This window comes from Hibiscus syriacus, unplaced genomic scaffold, assembly GCF_006381635.1.
Source record: "Hibiscus syriacus cultivar Baekdansim isolate YM2019G1 unplaced genomic scaffold, ASM638163v2 tig00113726_pilon, whole genome shotgun sequence".
NCBI classification, from domain to species: Eukaryota; Viridiplantae; Streptophyta; class Magnoliopsida; order Malvales; family Malvaceae; genus Hibiscus; species Hibiscus syriacus.
In genome coordinates this window covers 1,132,984-1,149,094 of record NW_024063472.1, presented here as the reverse complement: position 1 = coordinate 1,149,094, position 16,111 = coordinate 1,132,984, and positions in this window count along the sequence as shown.

Genomic DNA, 16,111 nt, shown 5'->3' with positions numbered 1-16,111 from the left:
TAAGTGAGTGGATATAGGAATAAGTACTCCAATTTATTTCACAAAAAGAAGATGAAGTAGGTTGTCCAAACACTTTGAAAGCCTAAGATCGGAGCAATAGAGTTTTGACACCAAAGCTAGCTCACCAACTTTTCGGATTTAAAGAATATCTCTTTGTAAGATAAATCAAATCTTCAAAGGGCTCACTCTTAGCCCCGTCCCCCTTGGCTAAATGCTTGTATTCCTTCACTCAACTTTGGCTTGATAGGCGTAGCACGATACTACGGTTCTTCAGGCCCGGCTCGGCATGCTTGCTTTAACTCTATCTATCGACAGCTTTTTTGGTGTCAAGACCAATAGCAGCAATAGCATCAGTTAAGGCTCGTTCCAAAAGAGATATATGTGGAGCAGTTCCAGTTCCTTTTGGGAGGGACTTACGCCGACTTCGGTACATCAACTCTTCTTATATATTCTGACATCGGGACGCCTGCTCCGCAGAGAGCCTTCCCGCATCAGCCAACAGAGACTCCGCCTCTGGAGCCAGCATCCTGTCCCGCATCAGCCAACAGAGACTCCGTCTCTGGAGCCAGCATCCTGTCATGGAGCACCTTTATAGAGTCCACCACCAGTTGTACTAGGCGATCACTCCAAGACTTTGTCATAATCATCATCATCATTTGGAAATAACCTATGAAAACACCTCATTCTCTCTTGAGATATTTCACTATCTCTATGAGTAGCAACTCTACTAGGATCCTCAATTAGCCAACCATTACTATAAAACCTTCAACATATTAAAATGAAAATTACACATATATTAAAGAACTATGAGTTGGGAATATAAAATTTAAAACTAACGAAGCTATGTATGTACATTGGATTTAGTGAATGAGCCAGACAATGAAGAGAAATATAACTCTTTGTCCAACGAGCTATAAGAATCCCATAAACAATATGATAAAAAGGACAAAACTCTGAAAGAGAACATTTTTTCTTCTTGTAAATTTCACACTTCACTTTCTTAATCATTGAATCCCACGTCTCATATACCAAATAAAGATATGACTTATCAATGTCACATACTCTGAGCATGTCATAGATGGGTTTTGTAAAATCTATGGTGTAAGTTACTTTATCCCGCCAATTATCACTCACAATTTTTTCCTTCACAAAGTTTTCTTTTCTCATGTCATTCTCTCTATAAGAATTTCATTCATCACTTATGATCATTGCTTGAAGTCCCTTCTTAATGAGCTTAAACCTCTTAAGCATCACAATGATTGAAGCAAAACAAGTATCGACAACTGAAAGTAACTTAAGAGGACCAAATTTTTGAAAGATTACTAATATCATGTTGTGGTTCATGATAAAATTATTGATTTGTACGTCATCTCCATGAATTTCAATAATTCAATGGCACAATCATATGTTTTCTTTTTCCCTCGATATTTTTTATTGAATAAATGTTCTTCAAGGTAAGATTAAGTGTGTGCAAAAAACAGGGTGTCCAATAAATATAAGGATGCATGCTCTCAATAATCTCTCGCATCCCTTGCAATTAGTTGTATTGTCAGTAACAATCTACATCACATATTGATGACCCATCTCATCAATCACTTCTTTCATCAAATTGGCAATGAAAAACTTATCATTGAGTTCACCAAAACAATTCACACCTTTAAGAAACATATGTCCATTTATAGAAGTAGCCATTAAATTAATGAGAGGTTTTCTTGTTGGATCACTCCAACCATCAAACACAATAGTCAACTCATTTTCTTGCCATGTTGCTTTAATCGATTGCAAGAGCTTCTCAAATTTATTTTTTTCTTGTTTGAGCAATATGGTTCGCAATTTACCATAACCAATGAGAACAAAACCAATTATATTGTGAGTTGCACCAAAAGTAAAAGTCCTCCTATAATGAGGATTTCTAGCAAGATTAAAGGGTAAACCACCGGTATAGAATATTCTTGCAATTTCTTCATCTGATGGGTCCTAGAATTCATGTTGAATGATCTAGCAAGAGGTGACAAGTTAGGTTTTCTCTTCTTCGAAGAAGAATCAATCTCAACTCCAGCTTGAGATTGAGAGGATAAAGAAACTTCTCGAGCTGCAAATTGTTTCTTTTTCTTCTCTCACTCCTCTACCAACCTTACCATTTCAAGTTTTTGATTTGTAGTTACTTTTTTACAAATTGCAATTTCTTCACCTGAAATTTGAAGCAAATGTGTTTTTATCCTAGTATATCTTCCATTGCGAGTTTCACCACAAATATTGCATCGAAAATTTCAAGTTCCTCCAATAGTCCCCTATTTTTCTATCTTTGTCACATTATCCCAATGGAGGTAAATTATCGTTTTGGGATGATGAAATTGACCCCACTATTACTTCCGGCCCCGTTACCACTTGAGATGTCATATTTAAACTAAATTGATAGTTTACATTAAAAAAAATCAATTGAGTTCAAAGATCATGCATAGAACATTTATAAATGTGTGCAAAATTAATTACATAATATAAAATGTTTAGACTAGAATTTTTTACGAAATAGAACGGTCTTGTAACTTTAATTTCATTAACTAATCTATAAAACCATTTTCAATTACATCTTAGCTAAAAAAAATAACCAAAGCAGGGCAGGGGTGGAACAAATCAATGAACACATAATGAAGCACCAAAATGTATCAAAAATCAATTTGCATGTGCATATAAGAGGTGTTGTAGCTTAGTACTATTTTAAGCATTATAAAAACAATAATTTCTTCCAATTTGTACACTCATAGCTCTAACCAGTCACAAATAAGAATTTCATCCCGTAATTTTAATTGGTTATTATTTTTAAGCATTTTAAAAACACACAAGAATCTTTTCTATCTCCTTTTCTTTTCCAGCCAAAAGAGATTAAACCGATAGCTTCTATTCATTAAAATTTTACTTGGCTACTATTTTTAAGGCTTTAAGACATTCAATCAACCGTAGAATTTGACAAATTCCAACACAAAGCAAAAACTCAAAATCAATATACGAGATGCTTACCTCCTCGAGTCATTTCTTAGTCTGCTCTCTTTTACCTTCGCTTTATTCCAACTTCCAAGTCTCTACTCTATTATCCCCTTCGTTTCCAAGGCACAGAACAAACGAGGAGGAGAAGCACAAATGGTAAGATTACCGAGCACCCCGATAGTCAAAATTAGGTTTTTTTTTTACTTCATCCATATATCAAAGAAGTTGATGTGAAGCTGGTGGATTCTCTATCAGAAGAAGGAGAATTATCATGCGATGCGAAGAGTAAACCAACTAGTGTCTTAAAAGAACTAGAATGGAAAAATCGATGTCTCGTGGGGTTAATCAAGGAGATGTATTACCTAGAGGTTGTTGAAGTTGCTTTAAAGTCAGAGGGTTATGATGTAAAGGTAAACCCCTGGCATAGTCTTTTATCTATCATTCAGTTTGCAAATAAGGAAGATATGGTCAGATGTTGGTCAAATCAGGAGGATATCGTGCAGTCGTGGTTTGTGGAGCTCGAAAGATTAGTAGGGTTTGAAGGCAAAGAAAGGTGATGGTGTGGGTGGTATTACATTAGGTTCCATTAAATATATGGAATGAAAGATTCTTTAAGGATTTAGGTAATAGATTAGGGTCAGTGGTGAAAATTCATGAGGATACAGTGAACCGAAACAGATGCGACGAAGCTAGAATATTAGTTTCTGTTCAGAAAACTTCATTTATCTCGGATAGAGTCAATTTTTGCATCAATGGCAACGCATTGCTTATTAGAGTTCGAGTCAAGATTATGACGATGAACGGAGGTTTATCAACAGTCATCTAGTTCATAGCGGCGAGGAAGGTGGTGACGTGATTAGAACGATTGGCCTCCCTACATCAGAGGAGTTAATCAACGAAAATGAGGGTTTTGAGATTAACAATCAAAGGGTGTCAGATGATGTCGAGGACATTCAGAATTTAGCAAAATGATATAGGGAGTTATTTTGTTAAATTCTTCAATTATTAAAAGTTATAAAATGAACTTATTATGTTCTAACCTCATTATTTTTAGTAAAAACAAGCGATTATCTGAGTTTGACATTAATCTATTTATTGAGATGTGATAAAATCTATTGATTGAGATGTGATAAAATCTAATCTTATAATCTTAAACGACTAATATATCTCAGTTAACATATTAACGTTTAGTTAGACAATCGTTAAATTTTTAATTAAAAAAACAATTTAGAACATAATAAATAATTAGGTGACCAGTCCTATTGGGTCTGGAAATGAGCCGGTGGGAAGGAAAAATAAAATTGGGCCTTCGAATGGTAGTGTGGAGTCCAGAGATGTAAGCGTTGAGCAGTCTATTTTTCATGGCTCGAGACTGATCGATGTTCCTATAGAAGAAATTAATAATATCCTTCAAAATGTTGTTAGCAGACAGCCTTTTTCAACATCTGGCATGGAGAATAGCAACGTGGTAGTTTCGCAGAGTGTGAATCGAGTTTTAGTTACGGGTGCAAGCAATGGTGAAGTTTGTAGGAGAGAGATTTCAGTGAAAGGAAAGAAAATATCGAAAAAAGCCATGGCTGGAAAAAAAGAAAAATTCACAGATTTCAAACAGAAAAGAAGGGCAAATCGAATAGTCTTGATATTAGAGAATATGGATTAGCCTTACCAAGAAATCGTATGGACCAAAATTTAGAGGCCCGACCGATATTCGAAGTGGGCATCAGTCTAGGCGTGGTGTTCGAAGCCCCAAACAACAAGGTCATTGAGAGACTCCAGGAGTTGGAGGAAGGAAGTGATTGTTGATTCATCAAGAAGGTTAGTAGCCTAAGTGTGTGTGTGTTTTTCAGCAAATTTAATGGATTTTACTCTTGTATCGTAGAATATTCGAGGATTGGGTAAAGGTGAAAACATGAGAGCTATTTGCAAGACTATTTTGAACAGCAAACCTAAAATGGTGTTTATTCAAGAATCTAAGATGACGTTAGAGAGACAGGTGTCATTGAAGAGATTATGTGGAAATAGATTTGACACATACGTTTTATTCCTTCTGAAACAGCAGCGGGGGGCGTATAAATTTGTGGGATTCAATTTTTTAAGTCGAAGCGACAAATACTACAGAACAATTATCGGTGCTGGTGTGTTCTTTAGTCAAACCACAGGTAGAAGTTGTGTTTATCAATGTATATGCTCCAACGGAACAATCTGCAAGGACAGAATTGTTTCAGAAATTAGACGAGGCAATATCAAATTTGGAAATTCTAATAATCTTGGGAGGTGACTTCAATTCAGTGTTGAGTGCTAATGAGAGAGTTGGAGGGTGTAGATACTAATTTTTCATTTTACTTTTATTATTATTATTATTATTATTATTATAAATATTATTATTATTATTATTAATATTATATATATTATTATTATTATTAAATAAAAAATACATGCCCAAATACATTAATCCCGGAGCCTAATTACAAGAACTCAGGCCCATATCTGAGAAGCCCAACCCGAACCAGCCCAAGTTTAGAATCCCTAAACTCCTAGGGTTTCATCATCTCAACACCCAGCCGCCAACATCAGCAGCCGTTGGATCTGACAAGATCCAACGGTCCAGAGCCTTCCAGCTTGAAACCCTAGGGTATTATAACCCTAGGGACTACGCGGCGGCGCCTCTGCTGCCACCGCCATTGCCGCCTCCAAGAGCATTCCAGCCACCCCACGTCTACACCTCCCCTGCCATGTGCCTCAGCCAGTTGCTGTCGCCCTCGCCAGAAGCTTCCAGAAGACCCAAACGGATGTCCACGTCGCAGCTATGAGGGTGAGTCACCACATATTTCAGTGACTCACCGAAAACCCCCTTTGTGATCGGTCTAAGACGAGCTCGTTGGTGGTTATAAAAACCACCAAACCTGCGAGGGAAAAGGGGAACAACAAGAAAAGATCAAACATAAACGGAGCAAGCAATCACCAATAACACATCAACCAGTAGTAAAAAGAAAAGAGAAGAGAGAAACTTACTCTGTCATCAGAGAGCCCAAACGTCGCCAAAACCCTCGCTTAATCAAAGGTAAAAACCTTCGGGTTTTTTTAGATCTAAGACGATCTAGGCGTTTTTAGGGGAAAATAAGACCATACTCGGTCTTAGGACACCAGGATCTTCATTTTGGGGTATTTTTGTAAATCCGACCACTGTTAGCGGTGGCCGACAGCAACGAACGACACCGGAGTGCAACTGCCGGCAGTGGCCGACTCCCTCCAACGAGAAAACTAGAGGAAATGAGAGTAAGCAAAAAATAAAAATGAGAAGGTTAGCCCCTTTAGGGCCGGTTATAGGGCTTATATACCCTCATCAAAACGACGCCGTTTTGATGAAGGGTATATGCGTAATTTAAGGGATGGTCCAATTATGTCCGCAATACCTTATAGTTTGTAATCCTTTCATTTTAGTCACTGAAATACATTTTTGTGCATATTAATTTTATCTTCAAATTTTACTTTATTATATTTTAGTCACTACCAATATATACTTATATATTTAGGGTAAATATCACATTTAGTCCCAAAAATTTTGATAACATTTATTTTAATCCCGAAATAATTAATTAAAGCAAAATTCAAATTAGGGCTGTGAGTTTTAATATTTTACATTTTAATTATATTGTTTTAATTTTATTTGTTTTAGTCACTATTTAGTTACATTTAATTTTATTATTATTATTACCCTTTTAATTTCAATATATTTAAATTATTACTTTAATTATTATTTTATTATTATTTTCATCTTATTCATATATATATATTTGTTTAAATAATAATATTTATTTATTTTTAAATATTAAAGAAATGGTAGTATTAATATAACTAGATGTCATATTTTGGTATTTTAAAAATAAATAAATATCCTACTTATAAAAACCAGAATATATATATATATATATATTGTTTTATTTACATTATTTTTTAGTAAAATTTTCATATTTTCATATTTATTTATTTTTTAATTTTAAAGAAATAAGGTTGTCTTAAAGTAATTAGATGTCATTTTTTGATATTTTTAAATAAATAAATACCCTATTTATAAAATCCTAAATATATATGTATATATTTACTTTAATTTTATAAAAATTATTTTAATATTTTTCCTTAGAATTTTCTATAATTGAATCTAAAATAACAGGATCGTAAATTAAATTTATATTTGAATTCTTATATTTCTATTATTAGAGACAATTTATAATCGACAGGGACCAATTTTGGGCGTTGTGGGGGTGTTAATCCTTCCCCAAACGTAACTGACCACGAATCCCTTTTTATTACTAAAAAAATGAATTTTTGGTTAAACGCAGACCAATTTCTTTTTTAAAATGGTATTATCTTAAAAACTATTTTAAAAGATAATTTTTAGGTATTCGACCTACCTAACCCAAAAGGTCGATGGCGACTCCAAACATTTCATTAAAAAGCCATTTATTCACATTACTTTTTCCGCCAAGTAAAAATTCATGCCCGGGCGAAAACCGGTTACGACATCTTGGCGACTCCGCTGGGGACTAGTCAACCTAAGTCGATTATACGTTGTCTCTATAACTAGAAATTGAGAATCCAATTTTATTTAATTTATGATTCTTTTTATTTCATTCAATTATTTTTTATCCTTTATTATTTTTATATCCTTATATATTAATGTTTATATTTTTGATTTTTTAGATATTAATTTTTGTGTGAAAATTTCTCCTCACACACAACACATGCATTGCATAACATAAGCTTTATAATCAAGCTTTTCCCTTTTAAGTGGGAGTGAAAGTGACGTCTTCGTGAGAATTTATTCTCCGTGTCAGACCTAGCAAGTAACTTTCAGGGTTCATATATCCTATATCTTCGTGAGGATTTATTCTCCATGTTAGGCATAGGGAAATGTGTCCCCTTGAATTAAACTCGGTCCGCTTAAGTCTGTGATGGACTAGGATTGAGGGTTTGGCAGCCCAAAGGGGCACCAACAAGGACAGTTCGAGTACCTTTACTCCTAGAACTGAAACCCTGCATATAATAAACCTTAGAAATTCTCCTGATCTAAGACAATGTCGAAACTTTGTTCGTAGGTGTACACAAAGGAGAAATAAGTTCTAACTTTTGATTTTATTTTTTTCTAAATAAATGTCTGTGAACTAGAAATCATGCGGTTAGGTTAATTTTTCCAAACAAAGCATGGAACTAGAAAGCATGAGGTTAGGATTTATACCTTGATAGATAGAATTTTTTTCTTTCCATTAGTTGGTAATAACCATTTTTTTTGTTATCTATTTTGTAGATACATTGTATTTTGCTCTAATTTGTTTATATTGATTTCTTATGCTTGCATTGCATGATCATGACATAACCAGAAGGTGTTGACTCTTGAGAGTGGACATCAAATTGGAAAGAATTCATAAATGGACAAAAAGTTTTATGATCAAGCAAATTATGACGCAGCTAAGGAATGGCATCCTGAGGGAACTCTGAGGATAGAGGAGAACTATGCACCCAAAGATTGTATGCCTGTTGAGGAGCAAAAAGAGATACGAGAAATAAGAGAACAAATGTCCAAAATGATGGGTAGAATATCTGTTTTGGCCAAAGGAAATGAGATTCCTGCACAAAAAGAGAGAGAGCTCAATGAGTATAACCCTGCAATCTCAGATATACAAGGAACGTCAGATCCTAACCAATTTGAAAAATTACATACAGTCATCATTCGTATTCACAAATTGTATGGAGATACCAAATAAATGGTGACAACTGTAAAAGCTCCCAGAGATGAAAAAATCATGTAATATGAAATCGTCGGAGTTTAGTCTACTCCTGACGTCTAAAACTCAGGTTCAATCCAAGACAAAAGGCGTTTCTCATTTTGATGCTATCCCTATATAAAATAAAGAGTTATATGAGAAGCTATTTGAAGCGCGAGAAGTAGTTTCATACTACATAAAACTGTTCCAACCTCCGTATCCAGATTGGTATAACATCAACGTTTATTGTGAATATCATGCCGGAGCTCAAGGACATACCATTGAGAATTGTCTTGCCTTCAAACGTCGAGTCCAAAGTCTTTTGGATCATGAAATCTTAGAGTTTAGGATAAATGATCAACCTAGTTTATTAATAAAGGTCCTATTAGATTAATACCAAAAGTGGTCAAAGGTAAGAGCATCAGTAGGGGCACCCAGAAAGAAGAAGATTTGCTGAGGTCTGAGGCTCAAATACGTCATTTAAAGATTGAAAACAATAAATTGAGAACCAAATAGAAACCATACATGAAGATTTCCAGAAGGTCAGTCAAGCCTTTCAAAACGCTGGCATAGGAAACACCCCAGAAGAGTGGATAACAGGGGTCACTAAATTGAAAAAGAACTGTAACATACATGAAGGATGAACCAAGAGGTTTTCTCATGATTTACGAGTTGTAAAAGAAAGACGCAATACATCTGTCAGTGAATTGAAAAGATGTCAAGCCAAAAATCAAATGTTGAATAGTTCTATGACCAACATGGAAGCATCATATCAGATCCATCAGCTTGAGATCAATATTGAATTAAAAGCCACTATGGCCAAGAACAAGACATTGAAGAAATGTTTAGATGATTATGGAGATCTTGTACAAGAACTTCTTGAACATAAAGATTCTCTCACAAGGAAAAATGAACAACATTGTCTACAATTTCGAGAATTGACACAGAAGATGAAGGAAAAAGATAATATCATGAAGGAAGTTGCTGCTCAAGCAAATAATGTGACTCATAAACTGGTCGATTTAGCTGGTTTCACGAGAGAATTAAAGCAGATTGACAACTCCATACCTGAGCATGAGTGGGAGTTAATTTGGCTTTTAAAGGAAATAGAGAAGTTAGGAGTGAAAGCTATCCCCTACATGTAAAAGTTTTGTTTGATGCACCAAACTTTTGTGTTCAATGAAATCTGTTTTAAGATGATCACTCTTGATTAACACCTTTGTTGCATTTGCATTTTGCATTCGTATTTTTTTCATTACATTTGCATTTTTTATGTTTGCATTTGCATTTGCATTTTTATATTTTCATTTTCATTTTATATTTGCATCTTTGTATTGCAAAGTTTGCATTCTTATTTTTGCATTTTTGCATTTTCGCATTTACATTACATTTTTATTTATTTAAGTATTGTTATATACATTAATTATAAAAATGTAAATAATTCATGAAAGGTTTTGTAACAGCAAAATCGAGACCATTCATTTATATTACTATACCATCATCATGAAAACAATGGAGCAATCTTATGAAAGAATACAAAATCAGTGGTCAGAACAATTGACAGGGTTACCTCAAGATACAAGGAAAGAAGCATCGGATTCAGTACCAGATGGATCAAATCAAATTATTCAGGGGATGGCATCTGATAAAGAAGAGATAATTGCTAAAGAGCAACAGTGTTATCAGATTAATGAGTCAAGAATGGTAACATACCCTAAGACATCCCAATCGAACCCAAAGAATAGTCTCATTAATTATTCACAATATGAGGAGAGATTCAAGAGGGCAGATGAAGCAATCAGAAATATGAAAGGTGTTAATACCTCCCACAAAGAATTAGAAGCAAGAGAGCTTAGCTTGGTTACGGACTTGGTTATTCCCCATGAATTCAAAATGCCTAATTTTGAGAAATATGATGGCACCAGTTGTCCCCTAATCCATTTGAGAATGTTTTGCAGAAAAATGGAAGGATATTTAAATTATGATGATTTGTTAATTCACTCCTTCCATGATAGCCTCATTGGACCAGCAGTAGTATGGTACAATTATTTGACCCAAGAACAGATCAAGAGATGGGTTGATCTAGTTGATGCATTTTTGGGACAATATCGGTATGTTAAAGGTTTAGCTCCAACACGTATGATCTTCAAGGAGTAAAAATGGAAGCTAATGAAGGGTTTCAAAGTATGCCTTAAGATGGAGAGGAGTTGCAGCACAAGTTCAACCTCCAATGTTAGAATAAGAGATATCACATATGTTTCGTGATTCCCTTCACGCTCCTTTCTTTGAGTTAATGTTGGCAAATCCAACGAAAGAATTCGAGAATCTTATGACAAATGGAGAATTAATTGAAAATGTAATCAGTGAAGGAAACTCAAAATTCACATCCAGAAGCCTGACGGATTAAAAAGTGAAAGCTGATGATGTGAATTAATGTCGCATCCAAAGTCCCCGCAATTGCAAAAGAAAAAAACAAGTAGTTATTCGGATCGACCAAAGAAAATCATGCGATCAAGAGAAACTTTGGAAGTGTTCCAAACTTCCATTTCAGACTTGTACCCTCATTTGGTTAAGGGTCAATACATTACACCAAGATTGGTGAAGGTGTCACCAAAACCTTATGCCCATTGCTATGATCAAAATAGCTTCTGTAATTTTCACTTGGGGGTAAAGGGGCATTCAATAGGGAGTTATTGGCCATGTTAAAAGAAATAGAGACGCTTGTTGACAAGGGATTCTTGACAAAAGAAATGATCATGAAATGGGGGGAAAATAAGGATAAAAATCCTGGGCCGATTACACACCCAACATTACTGGAATGATGGGGTAGGCTAAATAATTAAGTGGAAGTTGTTATCTACCACTGTAATACCTTTCTATTTTCAACATCTTGTTTGCACATGCTTTTTGTTCCTTTCTCCGCCTTTTGTACAATAAATAAGTTTGTGTTGCTTTTAAGGTTATGAACATTGAATCAATTTTGCAATCTTGCAGTTCTTTGATTATCAATTGGATTAAAAAACTCTTTAAATGATTAGATTTATAATCTTTGACAAAATATCAAGATTGAAAACCGAAAAAACAAGGACCCTTGACCTTACCTCAAAAGAAATATACCCAAACACTACCCTTTCCACAAAAATGAGAGAGTTTTCTCCAATATAAGGAATTAGGTAAAAGGCTTGGTATTTACATATAAAGGTGTACAATGTGGGGCATTTTGTGCAACATTGCAAAGCTGACTAGATTGTTTTCTATTGATGAAGTTAACGATGAAACTTTGACAAATCTAGTCTAAAGTCAATTGCTTGGAAATTGAAAATTGGTAATGAGATTTTCTGAATCCTACCAAACACATACGCTATAACAAGTTCTCCTAAAAAAGTTATATATTCAAAACATGACCTTGATCGGGTATTTGGCAGTTCAGTGTTTGCTCCACTGTGATTGTCAAGTCAAAGACATTGTGATGAGTTGAACCCTTTAATTAGTCCAATGAAGGCTAATGTCAATAAAGCTGAAATCAGCTAGCCAAAATGGGAAAAGAAGTTTTTGAAAAGAAAGACCTGTTATAGTCTATTTCACACACGTACACACAGAATAAAAACTGATGTTTTCATACTGATTTGGCTAGAATCAAGGATTTCAAGAATTGAAATAGAAGTATTCTAGAAGGTCTAGTAACCGTTATGCTAGATTGTGTCATTTTGTATGCATCCGGTTCAAATTCCGATTCCTTAAAGTGAGGAATGTGACAAAGTTCACAAAGAACGAGAGAGGAGTGACATCTTAAATAGATGTAATCATAGAAAATAGGAAAGTCATCTGAAGCCAAACCAAATTTTGATACTTGTCAAAGAGCTATAATTCTCAAACATTAAAGAGTTGTTGATTCTTTAAATATTCTTTGAACTCGTACTTATGATTTGATTCTATTGTGAACATGTAATAGGCAATATTTTAGAAAATTCTTTCATTCTTTAATAAAGAAAGGAAAAAAACATTTTCAAATAGGACAGTCTCAAATAAGGAAGGTCCTTGAAGCAAATTGTTGCCTATTCTACTTCTATTGTAGAAAAAGAATAAGCAAGGCCAGAATGATAAAGCCTTTCACATTCTTGAAAACAAAAATTCTCAAGTCCATTCAGATGATGTTATTTGTTCCAGTAAGGTTGTTATATAGGATGCCACAGACAACAAGGTCGAATCTGACAAATCTACTCATCAATTGCTCCAACCGATCATTATTCAGTTCTTGCATATCTGCCTTTAAAGGTATGCTGAGCCGGTAGAGGGTAACCTCTGCACCACCGATCCTAGAGAAAATAGACAGAACATGATACTCATGGGGAACATGTCTCTTAGAACCGAAAGATAATAAGTCATTGTGTCGACCTGGAATGGATTACCAAGCGATTTATACCACTCTGTCCGACTAGATCCCTCCAGATCCAAAAAAATGGGCACCTCATTCAGAAGAGGCACATATCTCAGACATTTCGTCCAAATGATTGATTCCCTCTTATGTTTGGGACCACATGAAGAGAATCCCTCAAGTTACGAAATAACACCACTATTTAGTGACACCAGAATGAGAGCATTCAAGATTAACATTTGTGTACGAATATAGCCACGATTACCCTCAATAGGGCATTAGCAAAATTGGACCTCGTGGGGATCATGAGATTCAAATCAAACAAACATTGAGAGTAAGCCTTACAATTTAGAATGTTGGGGCATTTTGAAGGCCCAATTCAGACAGATCCATATGGGATATCTTGAAGGCCCATTTCAAACAGAAATAGAATGTTGGGGCATCTTGAATGCCTAATTCATACAGAAATGATCTATGTGGGGTATTTTGAAGGCTCGCAGCAATATGAATATTTGGGCATTCTTGGAGGCTCATTTTAGCAAGAAGCAAATGTTGGGACATCTCAAAAGCCCATTTCACACAGAAATGATTCATGTGAGGAATTTTGAAAGTTTATTTTTAGGACTCATATCAGCAAGAAAACAACTTTGAATGTATTTTGAACGTTCATATCAGGAAATATTGGGACATATTGAAAGCTCATTTTAACCATAAATAGAATGTTGAGACATTTTGAAGGCTCGTATCAACAAGAAGTAAATAATGGGCATACTGAAAACCCATTTCAATCAGAATCAGGAATATTGGTGCATTTTGAACGTCTGTATCAGCAAATGTTGGGGCATGCTGAAGGCCCACATCATCATATGGAAAAATCATTGCTTTAAGCAAATATTTCCAATAAGACAGAAAGGAATGAAGAATGAACATGGTGAAGCAGTGACAGTCAAGCTGACTATACATAATTGCTTCGTTCATCAGGCAGTTGTATTAGGGTCATCGTGTTGAACAAATATTTACTCAGCAAGTATGGTTTCAAATACCCAATCTTCTTAATCATGTGTCACATGACATCATGTTCTTTGTTAAGCTACATCACGGTTGGTCTTTTGTGTGTCAGTAATGATTGGAAATATTTCTTTGAGGTTTCTGACGGTTAGTTTCAATCATGCTATTGGGGCTACAAATCCGTTTTTCACAATAGTTTTCGCTTACTTGATGACATTGAAGAGAGAGGCTCGGCTTACATACATTACCCTTATTCCCATTGTTACTGGGGTTATCATTGTCAGTCGGGGTGAACTGAGTTTTCATCTATTTGGTTTTATCATATGTGTTTCATCTACAACAGCAAGAATTCCATGGATCTCTTTTTGTACATGGCTCATATAGTTGATGTGTTTCTACTTCCTAAAACACTCATTATGGAAGAAAACGTGATCGATATCACACTTTCCCTTGCTTGAGATGATATCAAGATCAGTTGGTATCTCTTATTCAATTTGACACTATCATATTTTGTGAATTTGACCAACTTTTTTGTCATAAAACACACCAACATCCCATTTGTATTCCCATTGAGTTTTGTTCTCAAGTGGTCTTATGACATCATACAAAAGTTCTAAACACTATGAAAGAGCTTTCCTGACCAGAAATCTGTACAAAAAACCACAAGAAAAAATGAATGTTTGTCAAATGTTTTACGAACATCTGTGCAGAAGCCACAGGAAAGGATGAATTTGTTGTCAAATGTTTTACAAACTTCTGTACAGAAACCACAAGAAATTATGAACGTGTTGTCCAATGTTTTACGAGCCAGTTATTATGGTATTGAACCAATGTTGCGATCATATGGTGTTTCATTTATTGATGCAAGATAAAGTTTTTCTTCAACCCCAAGGTTAGAAGTGAGATATAATGAAGATTTCTTTCTACAGAAAGAGAGCTGAAATTTTAATAACAAGAAACTATGGAGCCAACTAAGATTGAATAATAGGTTGTTGTTAAACATCTCGACATGATATTGTCCAAGTTACCTTGTTCAAGATCTGATTAGATGTGGAGACATGAAAGGAATTAGGATAAATCCTCCTTGTAATGTGTTTCAAGAGTCAAATTATAATAGACGCTGCTCTCCTAATTAATCTCTACTGAGTTTAGCATATCTACATACATTCTTCAAAGATGATAGATTCTCTTTTCAAAGATGAAAGCTTTATTGGATTTCTACACAAGTCCAGTGAAGAAAGTTGGTTTTATCCAAGACAAAATGGGGAGATCAATGTCATAATTCTAATTACGGCAAGAGTTCCATAAATGAAACATTTCTTCTGAGACTTTAATGAAACAAAGAAGACACAAAGATACAAGTTGATCAAATGGTTCTTCAGAAATGAAAGCTTGATAGCATAAGTCGCTACACTGATATCCAAAGGTAACCCTGGAAATAAATGATCAAGTGAAACAAGACCGAGTTCACCACTTTTAAGTCAAATGAAGATTGCATCAACATTCATGCATTCATAAGAACATCATTTGCACAAGAGACAGTGCATTACATTGATAAATTTGATTGCATTTAAATATGAGTTTTACATATCTTCGTATGAAAAAGAAGATTTATGATGGAAAATACCTTACAAGTGTAAGGTAGAATTCAAGCCTCAAGTACAGGAATCATGCAAACATATGAAGAATAGATGGATGCAATCCGCAAATGAAGCATTATTTTGAAATGGGGCATGTTACCCAATCAACAAGTTATATTAAAAAATGAGAAAAAATTTCCAAAGTTTCTCATTTAATCTTTTATGAAAATGAGATTGTTGAATAGTAAGAAAATGATTTCCAAAGTTTCTTACTTAGTAAACTATTTCCTACATCTGTAAGCCCTTTAGTGCATGATGTTTTCAAAACCTTCGGGTCATCTGTAAGACCTTCAGTGCATGACGTTTTCAAAACCTTCAGTTCATCTGTAAGACCTTCAGTG